At 37.9% G+C, this 17020-nt stretch overlaps 1 pseudogene; it reads left to right on the forward strand.

Moving 5' to 3' along the window:
* Nucleotides 1-1720: 1720 nt before the first annotated feature.
* On the forward strand, nucleotides 1721-7896 carry LOC117027137 (40S ribosomal protein S23-like; annotated as a pseudogene).
* The last annotated feature ends 9124 nt before the right edge of the window (nucleotides 7897-17020 follow it).

Genomic DNA, 17020 nt, shown 5'->3' on the forward strand with positions numbered 1-17020 from the left:
GTTGTTATCCTCAGGGTGAAGTGTAGGAGACAGGGAGCGCTGGGGTTAATGATGAGGACAGACATTGTGGGGTAATCTTTGTAGCCATGCCCAGATTCTATACAATGGTGCATTTTAGAGATAGTAAAACAAATAAGAAAGAAACAAATAAATCTGAAGAGATAATATCAGTTCCCCAGGGCTTGATTAAAACAACACTGGGACAAGTCGGAACTCTCACTCTGGGTAAGTCCCAGGCTGGAAAACCTGTGAGGGGTGTGAGGGCCTTGTTGCTTGTCTTTCATTTTAAGGCATGGCATGATAAAAGAATCTTTCAGTGTTTTCATTCATTTTTCCTGCCTTCAATTTACTCTTATTGGTCTCTCCTTCAGCTTTACCTTTAGTTCAGTTCTGTTTGATGAGAAATGGTTTTGGAAATATGACTCTGAAATGAAAAAGTTCTGAGTATTTTGTTTCTGGATCAAATAAAATCATCACATGGATGTCACCAACTGCTATGGTTTGGAATATTTTCTGCCACTTTCCTTTCTTTTTTCTTCTAGTTCTGTCTCACATGTTGTCTGAAATACTGAATCTAGGAGCTGTAGTTTCTCTATCAGTTGTTCTTCTACCTATTTTATAAATTCCCAAAAGTCAAATCATATTATTCTATCCTTTCTTGAAGTAGTATTTGATTAAATAACTGTGCCTCCTAGGAAATCTCCCTCACTACCTCTCCTGGTGGCAGCCCTTCCTCTTTCCCTCAGAGCCCATGTTTTAAGGCTACAGATAACGAGGACCCCAGTCCTTCTTCCTCCCCATACACAGATCACAAGTCTGTCAATCCACGATTTACTCAGCTCCCAATATTTGTCCAGCAGCACCCAATGTATGTGTGTGTGTGTGTGTGATGGTAGAGAAGTGCCAGCCAGGGCAGAACATAACAGAAAGATACCATTATCTTTGCCTTTCAAGAACTTGCAATTTAATGGGGGTAGACAAGATGGCCACATGGAAACAAAAAAACAAACAAGGAAAAGTTGAAAGGGAGAATACTAGAAAATACAGCAATGACAACAAGAATTTGTTGAGTGAGTAATAAATGGCCAGACACTGTTCTAAGCACATTGTGTGTGATATCTTTTTTAATTCTCTCCACAACCTTGTAAGTCAGGTACTGTTACTACCACCATTTTACAGATAAGAAAATGAAGACTCTGATGTTAGGTAACTTGACCCAGTTTGCACAGCTACTACTTCTAAGGACTATGTGGTTCTTGGGCCCGAGCTTATAACCACTCTCATGTCGTTGCTGGGGGTGCAATAGAATCTCAAGGCAGATAAAAGGCAGGAGAATCCACATAATGCAGAGGTTACATAGCTGAGTTGGGCTTTGAAAGATACTCAGACATCAGAGTGCAAAGGAAGGGCATTTTAGGAGGTAGGAACGAAGATGGGTGAACACGTTATAAACAGGAATAGCAAATGTCGAGAAAGGTCGGGTCAGGGGCCCGGGCACAGAAAGATGTACAAGATGTGGGCTCCATGTGGCAAGGTCATTCTCCAAGCCAGAGAGTGGCTCAGAAGGCTCCGGGAACCATGTAGGAGCCATCCTGGGCTGGGCTGGTTCCTGCAGGATGAAGCATTGGGAAATCCCCTGGTGTATTCCAATTTTGGGTTTCAGTTTTTTGAAATTCCTTTTCTTATATGATAACTTTAACTTTGCTCACTTTTGTGAACAATGTCTTTGAAATCGTGACTCAGAAAGGTCAGAAATACATATCAGAGATGGATGATTGCTAGCAGGGCTGGGGACAGATTAAACATGAAGAAGATGGAAACTAAAGGCTTCCCTATGGCCCTGCTCTGGGTGTCTAGAAGCATGGTTTCACTGACAGAATTAGGAAGAAGAGCCAATTTGGGAGAGATGACCTAAATTTTGGATCATTTGAATCTGAGATGACATCTGAAAAGCCAAGTGAAGCTGTCCATTCGGCAGCCAGGGTAAAAGTGAAGGCTGAGGATAGAGACATTTTCTTTCTCTTCATTTCCAAGAAGTTCCTATCACCACTTCCACACCTTGCTGTTTGTTTTCTTTTTTTTTTCCTTTTAAATATGTCTACCATATCTTTCTAGAACCATCCATGCACTTACAGTCCCAACACTCTTCTAGTCCTCTGTACAGAGCCCTACCTCCACCACAAGCTTGGTAAAACTGTCCCTCCTGGGAAAATGCTACTGAAGCCTTGCCAAAATGTCTCTCCTGGCAGCTACAGACTGCCTTCCTGCTTTGGAAAAGTAGCTCCTGATGGATGGTCTGTCAGAAAACTGCTATCTGCACAAAGAGAACCTGACTTCAGTTAGGTCTGTAACGATGCACTATCCTATGGGGCGGCTGCCAAAATCTGAGCAGAAATAGATGGTGACAGTTTCCACTCACAGATAATCTTGTGTGTGGCTGACTGCTGACTGGAAATGTGGGTCCTGTCAGGCCCACTGAACTTACTCTGATACTGTGGCCGCAGTGTATCGCCGCCCTGGCCCAGCTCTGGTCAGAGGCCGGGACCCAGTTCTTGAGACAGTGGGAGCTGTGAACACATTGACTGGGACGTGGTCCCTGTCACACTCACTTCATCCATTCAACAAAGCCGCCAAGGCCTGGAGGACGCTGTCAAAGGTTATGGCCCTGCTCTGTACTTTGCCCTGTGCTCAGAATCTGAGACACATCAGCAATTGCATCCTGTGCTCCATGGCTGCCTGTTGTCCTCTCCAGTTGGACAAAGATTGGGATTCCTCTTCTGAGAACCGTCAGAGAAGCCTGGGGGGTGTTATGGGGTGACCAGGAGTTGGAGGGAAGGTAAGCGTGGCTTCTGTGGGTGAGACCCTGCCAACCAGGGCAGGGGGGGGGCTGCTTGGAGCACATCGGTGGTTGCCCTGGCTGCCGGGGTCTTCTAACTACATGGGACAATAGAACACCGAAGCTGGAAGCAGCCCCAGAGGTCATCTTACTCAGTGTTCTTTGTTTTAAAGGTCAAACTTTGAAGCCCAGAAGGATTTTGTAGAAGTAGAAGTGAGAACTTTGACCCAAGTCTCTGAAAACACCCAGCTACCTTTCAAAATTCTTTTCAAAAGGAGGTGAGGTCAATAATTTGTCAGGTGTTATAGTTGCTTTATGAAAACAGAACTTCAGATTTCTCAATGTCTCAGAGGCTATTTCACATTCCCCTTCTCACAGTGCTATGATTCCTCCCTGCCAGATTATTTACAAACACTAAATAGATAACGTTTTTCTAAACTGGTGTGAAACAAGATTTTAGGCAGTGCTCCAAAGTTTGTTGGTGTCAGCCTCTGCTCAAGGAAGTAGATGTGGTTCCAGGCTGGAAGAAGCTCTTCCTTCACACACACCTCTCTGGTTATTGTCTTCTCATCTATAAAGTGAAAGTATTACACTGGGTGACCTCTAAAATATCCACCACTCTCACACTGTATTGTTGCATAAAAGCAAAGTGGGCCTTTTGTCTCCTCGGGAAGTCATTATTCAAGGCAGATTTTACATGTGACAACACATAAAGCTGGCAATGGTAACAGAGGCCCTCATGCTCTGATGGACTGTACATGCATTTGACCTGGCAATGTGTATAAAGCAATTGAAAATGAAACACCTCTTTTTACCTTCTAAGAATCTGTCCCAGGAAGATAATCTAAACTGAAACAAGAGGTAAGTATATTTATTTTATCATTATTTAGTTAGAAATATTAATAAGCAGCATTTATTGATAATATTTATTATAGCATTATCAAGAAAAGCAGAGAATTAGAAACAAGTAAATATCTAAAAGTAGTGGTTAAATCCAGCCACACTTGGTAATATTATGTAGTTATTAAAAACTATGTTTTCAGAAAATATTTTTGAGGCAAATACTGTACTCGTAATATGTTGTGTGTTAAATACAAGATAAAAAAGGAATTCACAGTCGTCCCTATTTTTAGAAAAAGGACCCATAATTTATATGTGAACTTTAAACAACTGGAAATAAAAGAAAATTCTAACAGTCAACATGTCAGAAATCACAGACGATTTTTTTAAAAGTTGTCCACAATTTCTGAATTTTCCTCAGTGAACATACATGCCTTTTATAATCAGAAAATAAATAATACAACAAAAATTGATTTAGTAGAAGTTCTTTTTCTAGAAAGATGGAATAACGTATTTTTCCATATTCTATTCTCTACATGTAACTAAAAACCCTGGACATTATATATAAAACAAACATAAAAATACTCTGAAAGATGGAGAGAAGAAGTCAGACCAGTTAGAGACATGGAGACACAAGGAATAACATAACAGTGAGTTCCTGGGTTTTTTGGTTTTGTTTTTGTTTTTTGCCTCATGTGTCCCAGACTTGGAGCTAAAGAAGGCAGCAACACAGTAATATCCACAGGCACAGAACCCCCCCACCCCCCCAAAAAATAAGCCCCAACAAAAGTCTGCCTTCTTTAGCCAAAGGACCAGGAAAATGGCAGCTTAGCAAAACAGAATACTTTTAGACAATAACCACTGCTCCAACTACAGAAGAAACTTTGGCCCCATCCCCTAGCAAAAGCCAAATCTTTCACCCTTGCCACACTGTCAGGAGCCCCAACCCTCACAAGGTGGTGTCAGAGAAGGCTGAATCCAGACCTAGGACTTTTCATCCATGCTGAGTGTAATGAGACTTCTCTTCCCTCCTCGGGACCTTCCGCAACATCTGTGAACATCATGTGGGGAAACTGGATCTATCTGCAACAGTTAATTACAAGTTAGTGCCCCTCTCTTTATCCCTGTCAGAGTAGTGTCATAGAAAGCCAGATAAAATAGACGGTTGAAATAAGACCCAGAGTCTCATAACATAGTACTCAAAGTGTCCAGACTTCAATTAAAAATCACTCATCATACCAAGAACTATGAAAACCATAATTTGAATGAAATAATGACAATTAATAAACGCCGTCACTGAGATGACAGAGATGTTAGAATGATCTGACAAAGATTTTATAGTGCCCATCATAAAAACACTTTAACAACAAATACCCTTGAAACAAATGAAAAATAAAAAGCCTCAGAAAATAAATAGAGAGTCTAAGCAAACCAAATAAAATTTTGGAATTGAAATATACAATAATCAAAAATTAAAAACTCAATAGATGGTCTCAGCAGAAGAATGGAGGGGACAAAGGAAAAAATCAATGAAGTTGAAGATAAAATAGTAGGAATTTCCTAATCTCAACAACAGAAAGAAACTACTGGACAATAAAAAAAAAAATTAACATGTGTTATCAAAGTACCAGAAAGAGAAAATATAGAGAGCAGGGATGAAAAAGTACTTAAAGAAATAATGGCTAAAAGTTCCCCAAATTTGGCAAAAGTCATAAACCTACATATTCAAGACGTTAAGCAAACCCCACACTGGGTAGACGCAAAGGAATCTACACCAAGATTTATCAGGTCAAACTGAAAACTAAGGACAAAGAAAAAAGTCTTGAAAGCAGTAAGAGAGAAATGTTACCTTATCTACAGGGAAAAAAAAAAAAACCAATACAAATATCAGCAGCTTTAAATATTCTTTAGGTATGAAGAGGAAATTAAGATATTCTCAGAGGAAGGAAAATGAAGATAATTTGCCACCATCAGACCTGCCCTGAAAGGATGGCTAAAGGAAGTTCTCTAAAAATTAGGAAATAAAAGAGGAATCTTGAATTGTCAGGAAGGAAAAAAGAACAACAGAAAGAGTAAAATACAAATAAATACAATACATTTCCTTCTCCCCTTGAGTTTTCTAAATTATGTATGTTTGATGATTGGTGTGGTTCTAAGTGTATTTAGAAGAAATGTTTAAGACAATTAAATGATAACTGGGGGAAGGTAAAAGGACATAAATAGTAGTAAGATCTCTACACTTTACTTAAACTCGCAAGACGTTAATACCAGTAGGCTGTGATGTTCAACACCAAAACAGCATACAAAGAGATGAACTTAAAAATATTATAGATGAATCAAAATGGAATTCTAAAACTATATTGAACTGAATGAAAATTAAAATACAACACAAAAAAATTTATGGGACATAACTAAAACAATGCTAACAGGGAAATTTATATCACTAAGTGCTTAAATTAGAAAAGAGAAAAATTTTCAAATCAATAATCTAAATCCCCACCTCAAGAATCTAGAAGAGGAGCAAAATAACATAAAACAAGCAGGTGGAAGAAATAAATAGAATAACTCAACAAAACAAAAAGCTGATTCTTTGAAAAGATCAATAAAGTTGAAAAACCCCTACAAAATCTAATAAAGAAAAAAGAGAGAAGAAACAAATTACCAATATCAGAAATGACATTGATTTTCACTAGAGAGTCTACAGAGATCAAAAAGATAATGAGGTGATACTGAAAACCATGAATTTGACAACTTAGATGAAAGGGACCAATTGTTGAAAAGCATAAACTACCACAACTCATCCAAAATAAAACAAATCATTTAAATAACCGTACAACTCAGGAAATTAAATTTATAATTTAAAAATTCTCCAAAATGAAATTTCCAGGCTCGGATACTTTCACTTCGAGAATTCTACTAAGTGTCTAAAGAATTAACACTAATTCTATGCAATCTCTTCCAGAAAATAGAAGAGCAGGGGATATTTCCCAACTCATTTTATGAAGCTAGTATTACCCTGATTCCAAAACCAGAAAAAGAGAGTACATAAAAGAAAGATACCAATCAATATCCTTTATGAGTATACGTGAAAAAAATATCCTTAACAAAAGATTAGCAAACAGATTTTATCAATATACAAAAATAATTATATATCATGATCAAGTAAGATTTTTTTCCAGTGGTACAATGCTAGTTAAATCTTCAAATATCAATCAATGTAATCTACCATATTAACATGCTAATGAATAAAAATTATATGATCAAGTCATTCAGTGAAGAATAAGCATTTGACAAAATTTGAAACTCACTCATGATAAAAATGCTCAGAAAAATAGGAAAAGAGAATAACTTCTTCAACTTGATGAAAAAGCATCTTCAAAAACCATACAGCTAACGTTATACTTTATGTGAAAGACTAAATACTTTCCTCCTAAGATGAGGAACAAGGCGAGAATACATTCTCTCTCAACTCTTAGTCAATGCAGTACTGAAAATCTAAGTGCAATAAGAAAGAAAATGAAATAAAAGGCGTACAGATCAGATGAGAAGAGATAAAACTGTCCTTATTTGTAGATGATACGATGGCCTATGTGGTGAGTTCTAAGGAATCTATAAAAATTTCTAAGTTGATAATTCTAATAAGTTGATAAACTAATAAGAAAGATCTGCAAGGTTACAGCATATAAAACCAACATACAAAAATCAACTGACTTGCTCAGGACTGTGACACTGGCAGTATGGTCAAGTGTCAGGGTCTTCATACTGCCAGGAAGCTCTGTAGCCACCGACAAGATCAGAAGTGGCATGATGAACAGTACAGAAAGTCCATTTGGATACAGCCCTGAAGGCCAACCCTTTTGGAGACACTTCCCATGCAAGGGGAATTGTACTGGGAGACGTAGGGGTTGAAGCCAAACAGCTAAATTCTACCATCAGGAAGTGCGTCAGGGTCCATCTGATCACGAATGGCAAAAAGTATCACAGACTTTGTACCCAATGCCAGTTGCTTGAATTTTATTGATGTCAATGATAAAATTCTGGTTGCTGGATTTGGTCGCAAAGGTCATACTGTTGGTGACATTCCTGGAGTCTGCTTTAAGATTGTCAAAGTAGCTGATGTCTCTCTTTTGGCCTTATCTGAAAGCAAGAAGGATCGTGAAAACATGGGAGAAATGAATTTTTATTTGAAAAAAAAAAACAACTGTATTTCTCTATATTAGCAACGAACATGTAGACATCAAAATTTAAAATACAATTCCATTTATAATTTTTTAAAAATAAGAAATACTTCAGTATAAATGTAGCAAGATGTACAGAACTTGTATTATAAAAACTACGGAATGATAATGCAAAAAATTAAAGAAGGGGTAAATAAATAAGAGACAGACCATATTCACGGATTGGAAGATCTAACATAATAAATGATTGAGGAATCATTTATTATTCCCATATTCCAATATGTGCTTCCCATACTGATTGATATTTATAGTAGACCGAATAAAGTCCCCAATGATTTCCAGTTCCTAATTTTTGGAACCTGTGAATGTCACCCTATATAGAAAAAGGAATTTTGCATATGTCATTAAGATAAGGATACGGAGATTGGTAGATTATCCAGGAATATTGTCTGCGTCCTAAATGCAGTCATAAGAGTCCTTGTCAGAGGAAGTCCGAAGATATTTGACATAGAAAGGAAAGTAGTAGATATGATGATGAAGCAAGAGGTTAGAGTGATGTGCTTTGAAGATGGGGGAAACAGCCATAAATCAAAGAATGACAGCCACTAGAAGCTGAAACAATCAAGGAAACAGATTTTTCTCTCAGTTTCCAAAAGAAATCAGCCCCACCAATACCTTGACTTCATCCTAGTGAACAGATTTCACATTCTTTCCAACACTGTGAGACAATAAATTCATGTTGTTTTAAGCCACTAAGTTTGTGGTAATTTATTATAGCCACAATAAAACACTAATATACAGGTCTAATGAAATTTCTACCAAAATCCCAGCAAGATATACGAGTTGTGACCAAAAACTATGGTGAATGTTTAAAAAATATATTACAGTAAAAGACACATTGCCATTAATCCCCCTCAAAATACTCCCCCTCACTTTGAACTCACTTATCCCATCATTCTTGCCACTTTCTGAAGCAGTTCTGGAAGTCCTCTTTCATGAATATCTTTAATTGCACTGTCCTGGCTGCCTCAATATGCTGAATCAATTCAAAATGACCTTTCATGGTCATTTTGACTTTGGGGAAGAACCAGAAGTTGAATAGTGACAGACCTGGTGAATAAGGTGGATGAAGACACACCGTAATGTTTTTATTTGACAGAAATGGCCATACCAGAAGCGATGTTTGACACAGAGCCTTGTCATGATGGAGGATGAAACCATTTGCCCATTTCATGTTAATGCATTGTTCATGATCTGTGATTTATGGCACACTTTAAAACACACCTTCTCTCAACTATAGCTCACATCTGACTGACTGTACCGAACAAATTGCAACTTGTCACACACTGTTACTAAGGTTTGATGTGCTTCCCATATTGAAGATCTCTGCCTTTCTGTTGGATGGCACTTGGCAGCAGCATTCACCGTATATTTTGATCTCTACACACACACACACACACACACACACACACACACACACACACACACACACACACATACGGTCTGACAATTGAGTTTGTGAACATGTTGCAATGATATTGCTAACCTTTTTAGGTATGAGAGGGATTATTCATTATGAATTTGTACCAACTGGACAAATAGTTAACCAAGTTTACTATTTGAAAGTCCTCAAAAGTCGGCGTGAAAAAGTTAGACGACCTGAACTTTTCGCCAATAATTCATGGCTCTTGCATCACGACAATGCACCAGCTCACATGGCACTGTCTGTGAGAGAGGTTTTTAGCCAGTAAACAAATAAGTATACTGGAATACCTTCCCTACTCACCTGATCTGGCCCCCAGTGAATTCTTTCTTTACTCAAAGATAAAGGAAATTTGAAAGGAAGACATTTTGATGACATTCAGGACATCAAGGGTAATATGATGACAGCTCTGATGGCCATTCCAGAAAAAAGAGTTACAAAATTGCTTTGAACGGTGAATTAGACGCTGGGGTCAGTGCATACCAGAATATATATATATATATATATATATATATATATATATATATATGTATGTATATATATATCAATACATATATTCTAAATTTATCTGAAAAGGCAAAGAAACTAGAATAACTAAAAACAATTTTAAAAAGAAAAAGTAAAGTAGAAGAAATTATTCTCCCTCATTTCATTATTCCTTATACATCTACAGTAATCAGGTGTGGTATTAGAGAAGGATAGGCACATAAATAAATGGAACACAGAAATTGATTAACAAAAATATGCCCAACTGATTTTTGACAGAGATCCAAAAGCAATTCAATGGAAGAAGTATAGCAGTTTTTTAAAAATTAAAGTTTATTGGGGTGAAAATAGTTAGTAAATTTACATAAGTTTCAAGTGTATAATTCTGTAATACATCATCTATATCTCACATTGTGTGTTCACCACCCAGAGTCAGTTCTCCTTCCATCACCATATATTTGATCCCCTTTACCCTCATCTACCACCCCCCTCTCCCCTCTTACCCTCTGGTAACCACTAAACTATTGTCTGTGTCTATGAGTTTTGGTTTGTTTGATGGTCTTGTTCCTTTGTTGCTTTCAGTTTTATATCCATATCAGTGAAATCATATGGTTCTCGATTTTTTCAGTCTGACTTATTTCACTTACCATAACTATCTTGAGGTCCATCCACATTGTCGCCAATGGCACGGTTTCATCTTATGGCAGAATAGTATTCCATTGTGTATATATATCATATCTTCTTTATCCAATCATCTATTGAAGGACACTTTTGTTGTTTCCATGTCTTGGCCACTGGCAATAAAGCTGCAGTGAACATTGGAGCACACATATCTTTATGGGTGAACGTTTTCAGATTTTTTGGGTAGATACCCAGGAGAGGGATTGCTGGCTCATATATTAATTCTATTCTTTTTTTTTTTTAATTTATTGGGGTGACAATTGTTAGTAAAATTACATAGATTTCAGGTGTACAATTCTGTATTACATCATCTATAAATCCCAGTGTGTGTTCACCACCCAGAGTCAGTTCTCCTTCCATCACCATATATTTGATCCCCTTTACCCTCATCTCCCATCCCCCACCCCCCTTAGCCTCTGGTAACTACTAAACTATTGTCTGTGTCTATGAGTTTGTGTTTCTCATTTGTTTGTCTTGTTCTTTTGTTGTTTTTGGTTTATATACCACATATCAGTGAAATCATATGGTTCTCTGCTTTTCTGTTTGACTTATTTCGCTTAGCATTATATTCTCAAGATCCATCCATGTTGTCACAAAGGTTCCTATATCATCTTTTCTTACCCCCAAATAGTATTCCATTGTGTATATATTCCACAACTTCTTTATCAATTCATCTATCGAAGGACATTTTGGTTGTTTCCATGTGTTGGCCACCGTAAACAAAGCTGCAATAAACATTGGAGCACACGTGTCTTTATGTATAGACGTTTTCAGAATTTTGGGGTAGATACCCCAGGAGAGGGATTGCTGGGTCATATGGTAATTCTATTTGTAATTTTTTGAGGAACCTCCACACTGCCTTCCATAACGGCTGCACCGGTCTGCATTCCCATCAACAGTGTATGAGGGTTCCTTTTTCTCCACAGCCTCTCCAACACTTGTTACTATTTGTCTTGTTGATGACAACCATTCTGACTGGGGTGAGGTGATATCTCATTGTGGTTTTTATTTGCATTTCTCTGATGATTAGTGATGTTGAGCATTTTTTCATATGTCTATTTGCCATTTGTATGTCCTCTTTGGAGAAATGTCTCTTCAGGTCCTCTGCCCATTTTTCAATTGGATTGTTTGTTTTTTTGTTGTTGAGTTTCATGAGTTCCTTGTATATTTTGGATATTAGCCCCTTATTGGAGGCACTGTTTGCAAAAATCTTCTCCCATTCAGTTGGTTGCCTCTTTATTTTGTCGATGGTTTCTTTTGCTGTGCAGAAGTTTTTAAATTTCATATACTCCCATTCTTTTATTTTAGCTTTTACTTCCCTTGCCTTTGGAGTCAAATTCATGAAATGCTCTTTGAACCCAAGGTCCATAAGTATAGTACCTATGTTTTCTTCTATGCAGTTTATTGTTTCAGGTCTTATGCTTAGGTCTTTGATCCATTTTGAATTAATTTTGGTACATGGTGACAGATAGCAGTCCAGTTTCATTCTTTTGCACATGGCTATCCAATTCTCCCAGCACCATTTACTGAAGAGGCTGTCTTTCCTCCATTGTATGTTTTTAGCTTCTTTGTCAAAAATTATCTGTCCATATTTACATGGGTTTATTTCTGGGTACTCAATTCTATTCCATTGGTCTATGTGTCTATTCTTCTGCCAATACCATGCTGTTTTAATTATTGTAGCCCTGTAGTACAAGCTAAAGTCAGGGAGTGTGATACCTCCAGTATTGTTCTTTTTTCTTAAGATTGCTTTGGCTATTCGGGGTCTTTTATGGTTCCAAACAAATCTGATGATTTTTTGTTCTATTTCTTTAAAAAATGCCATTGGGATTTTAATGGGGATTGCATTAAATCTGTATATTGCTTTGGGTAATATGGCCATTTTAACTATCTTGATTCTTCCAATCCGTGAGCATGGAATGTCTTTCCATTTCTTTGTGTCTTCTTCAATTACTTTCAAAAATGTCTTATAGTTTTCAGCATATAGGTTCTTCACATCCTTGGTTAAGTTTATTCCTAGGCATTTTATTCTTTTGGCTGCAATTGCAAAAGGAATTGTTTTTTGTATTTCTTTTTCTGAGATTTCATTGTTAGTATATAGGAATGCAATGGACTTTTGTATGTTAATTTTGTAGCCAGCAACTCTACTGTATTCGTTGATTGTTTCTAATAGCTTTTTGGTGGAGTCTTTAGGGTTTTCTATATATAGCATCATGTCATCTGCAAAGAGTGATCATATAACTTCTTCATTCCCAATTTGGATGCCTTTTATTTCTTTCTCTTGCCTGATTGCTCTGGCCAGGACTTCCAACACGATGTTGAAAAGCAGAGGTGACAGGGGACAGCCCTGTTGTGTTCCTGAACGTAGAGCAAAGGGCTTCAGTTTTTCACCATTAATTATGAGATTAGCTATGGGTTTGTCATATATGGCCTTTATTATGTTCAGGTATTTTCCTTCTATACCTATTTTATTAAGTGTTTTAATCATAAATGGATGTTGTATCTTGTCAAATGTTTTTTCTGCATCAATTGATATAATCGTATGATTTTTGTCCTTCATTTTGTTTATGTGATGTATCACATTGATGGATTTGTGGATGTTGAACCATCCTTGTGCCCCGGGGATGAACCCCACTTAGTCGTGATGAATAATCTTTTTAATGCATTGTTGTATTCGATTTGCTAGAATTTTGTATAGGATTTTTGCATCTGTATTCATCAGAGATATTGGTCTGTAGTTTTCTTTTTTTGTGTTGTCCTTACCAGGTTTTGGTATCAGGGTTATGTTGGCCTCATAAAATGAGTTAGGGAGTATGGTCTCTTCTTCAATTTTTTTGGAAGAGTTTGAGCAGGATTGTTATTAGATCCTCTTTGAAGGTTTGGTGGAATTCACTAGTGAAGCCATCTAGTCCCGGACTTCTGCTTTTGGGAAGGTTTTGGATGACTGATTCAATTTCCTTACTGGTGATCGGTCTGTTTAGATTTTCCAGTTCTTCATGGTTCAGCCTTGAAAGGCTATATGTTTCTAAGAACTTGTCCAATTCTTCTAGGTTATTGAATTTGGTGACATATAGTCCTTCATAGTATTCTTGGATGATCCTTTGTATTTCTGTGGTGTCCGTGATAACTTCCCCTTTTTCATTTCTGATTTTGTTAATTAGTGTCTTCTCTCTTTTTATCTTAGTGAGTCTAGCCAAGGGTTTGTCAATTTTGTTAATCTTTTCAAAGCTCTTTGTCACATTAATTTTTTCTATTGTCTTTTTGTTCTCTATTTCATTTAGTTCTGCTCTGATTTTTATTATTTCCTTTCTTCTTCTGACCTTGGGTTTCACTTGTTCTTCTTTTTCATTCAGGGTGATTATTGATATATGAGGATTTCCTGTCATTCTATCTTTAGTTTTCTGGTAAGCCTGTGTCTCCATTGTTTCTTTGCCTTTGTTTTTATCTATTATTTCTGTGTGGTGGTATTCTATGATGTTTCCCTCTGTTTCTTCTCTTATTACAGTATATGTTTCAGTTCTGGATTTTTTGTGAGTGGTTACACTTAAGTTTACGTAAAAAGAAGTTTGATATTTAGAGTATTCCATTTTCTTCAGCACGCTTACTTTCTCCATTCCCATATTCTGGTTCAGGCCTTTACTCTCCTCCTTTTTATGTTTTGGTTGCCACAAATTGTCCCTGTTAATGGTGGTCGAATAGCCTCCTTTAGTATTTCTTGTAGTGCAGGTTGTGTATTAGAAAATTCCCTCAGCTTCTGTATGTCTGGAAAGATCTTTATTCCTCCTTCATATCTAAAGGATATCTTTGCTGGATATATTATTCTTGGCTTATAATTTCTCTCTTTCAATAGTTTGAATATTTGTTTCCACTCCCTCCTGTTTTGTAGAGTTTCTGCAGAAAAATCTGATGATAATCTAATGGGCTTTCCTTTGTAGGTTACCGTCTTCTTTTTCCTGGCTGCCTTGAGGATTCGTTCTTTGTCGTTGATTTTTTAGACAGCCTCAATACAATGTGCCTTGGAGAAGGCCTGTTGGGATTGAGGTAATTAGGTGTTCTATTTGCTTCTTGGATGGGAGGATCCAGTTCTTTCCACAAGTTTGGGAAGTTCTCATCAACAATATTTTTGAATATATTCTCTGTTCCCTTCTCTCTTTCTTCTCCTTCTGGTATGCCCATTATTCTTATATTGCTCTTTCTGATGGAGTCAGAAAGTTCTTGTAGAGTTCTTTCATTTCTTTTAAGTCTCAAGTCTCTTTCTTCTTCCATCTGTGTAATCTCCAGGTTTCTATCTTCGATGTCACTGATTCTTTCCTCCATCGGGTCAACTCTACTACCTAAGCTGGTTATTTCATTCTTGATTTCTTCTATTGAGTTCTTAATCTCCAGAAATTCTATTTGGTTGTTTTTTAAAATTCAATCTCTTTCGTAAAATTCTCATGTTGTTCTTTGATTGTGTTTCTGAGTTCATTAAACTGCCTTTCTGTGTTCTGTTGCATCTCATTGAGTTTTTACAGAACTGCAATCTTTAATTCTCTGTCATTTAAGTCACATATTTCCATATCTTTAATTTCCTTTTCTGGAGACTTTTCACTTTCTTTCTGAGCTGTCTTGTTGCCTTGGTTATTCATGGCAATTACTGATTTATTATTTATCTTCCTTGACATCTACAGGAGTGGCTTCTGCCACAGATTGATAGGAAGAGGTCTTTCTTCTGTTTTCTAGTACTTGTTGGTAGAATATTTTCTCTCTGACTGCAGCCTTTTTTTTCTCTCTCACACTGTAGTGCTATGTTTTCTCTGCACTATTCCAGCTTCTCACACAATCGGGGGAATTCCCTGGGAGACGGCCTTCTCCTCGGTTAATAGTTCACCTGGATCACAGGCGCAGTGTCCATGTGGGTATGAGGAGAGCTTTTGAAGTTCCAAAGCTCTTCCTGCACCAGATTCAGAGCCCGTGTGTTTCAGCAGTTCTGTTTACTCCTGCAGGGATCCGCACTGATAGGTGGTGCCAGGGGCGGGGTGAGTTGTGAGAGGTGGCCCAGAGCAATGGCAGCGACCACCACCACAGCCAGTCCTGCTGCCACAGCTCCCTCCCCTTTGCCGGAACTAGATGGGCTGCGAATCTGTCTGAGGTCCACAGTTTTCAGAAAAGCAAATATTCTGTTCTTTTGATCTGACACTGCTACTGTTCCGCTTCTAGCACCGGGCAGGTGAGCTCTGGGAGGGTAGGGAGGGGGCGGCTAGTCTCAATGCCTAAGGCTTCCGTTCTCTGCTTGGCAGTGAGGGCTTAAACCACCGTTTTCAGCCTTCTTCCCTCAGTCTTTTCTCCAAGGTCTTTGCCGTGAACATTGGGTTCAGCTGTGTTATATGCTGCCCAGTCAGCCCTGTGGGCCATAAGCAGAGCCCTAGCAGTTCGAGTTCTTCCCTCTCCGGCAATTGCAGTAGTTCCAGGATGCAGCGAACTCAGAGCACTGAGCTAGGTCTGTGTCCTGGGCCCGCATGGCTCCGTCTCCGCACTTCTCCCTTCCCTCCTCCCACACGCACTTCTCCCTTTCCTCCTCCCCCGCTCGTGCTATTCGCCCACCTTTAGGTGAATTCAGTAGTGGGTCTCTTCATCTTGCCTGTCTGCTGTGCAGGGAGTCCTTTGTGGAGTTATTTTTGTTCGATTAGTTGTAAATTCCAGGGAAGCTTTACAGAGGCTCACCTCACACCGCCATTTTGATGACTCTCTCTCGCCTCTATTCTTAATTTTTGAGGAAGTTCCATACTGTTTTCCACAGCAGCTGCACTAATCTGAATTCCCACCAACAGTGTATAAGTGTCCTTTTTCTCCATAGCCTCTCCAACACTTTAGATATGAAGGAGGAATAAAGACCTTTCCCAAGATACAGAAGCTGAGGGAATTTTCTAATACATGACCTGTATTACAAGAAATACTGAAGGAAGATATTCAACCTGAAACAAAAAAGCAAAAAAACAAAAAACAAAAAACCCCACAAAACCATGAGTAGTATTATGAACAGACCGACAGAAGCAGGAATTGGCAACCCCTATACCAAATAGGACACTGTACACTTAAACATAGCATACAGACTAAAGAAGGAAAAAAACATTTAAAAAAATGAGAAAAGGACAACTTGCTACTGCAATGCGTAAATCAACTCGCAGCATAACAGATAATTTGTGACAACAAATACATAAAAGGGGAGAGAGTAAAGGTCTGAACAAGCAAAGGGGAATGGAGAAAGGAAGAAGCTGAAGAAAATGGAATATTCTAAATATGAAACTTGCTTTTTCATAAGGTTAATGGTCACCACTTAAAAAAAAAAAATCCAGAACTGAAATATATAACCTAACAAAAGAAGAGACAGAGGGAAAAATCATAGAATACCACCATACTGAAATAATAGACAGCAATAAAACGGCAACGAAACAATGGGGACACTGTCTTACCAGTAAACAAAAGGTATAATGATAGGAAATCCTCATATCTCAGTAATCACCCAAAATGTAAATG

Source organism: Rhinolophus ferrumequinum, chromosome 9 (genome assembly GCF_004115265.2).
Source record: "Rhinolophus ferrumequinum isolate MPI-CBG mRhiFer1 chromosome 9, mRhiFer1_v1.p, whole genome shotgun sequence".
NCBI classification, from domain to species: domain Eukaryota; kingdom Metazoa; phylum Chordata; class Mammalia; order Chiroptera; family Rhinolophidae; genus Rhinolophus; species Rhinolophus ferrumequinum.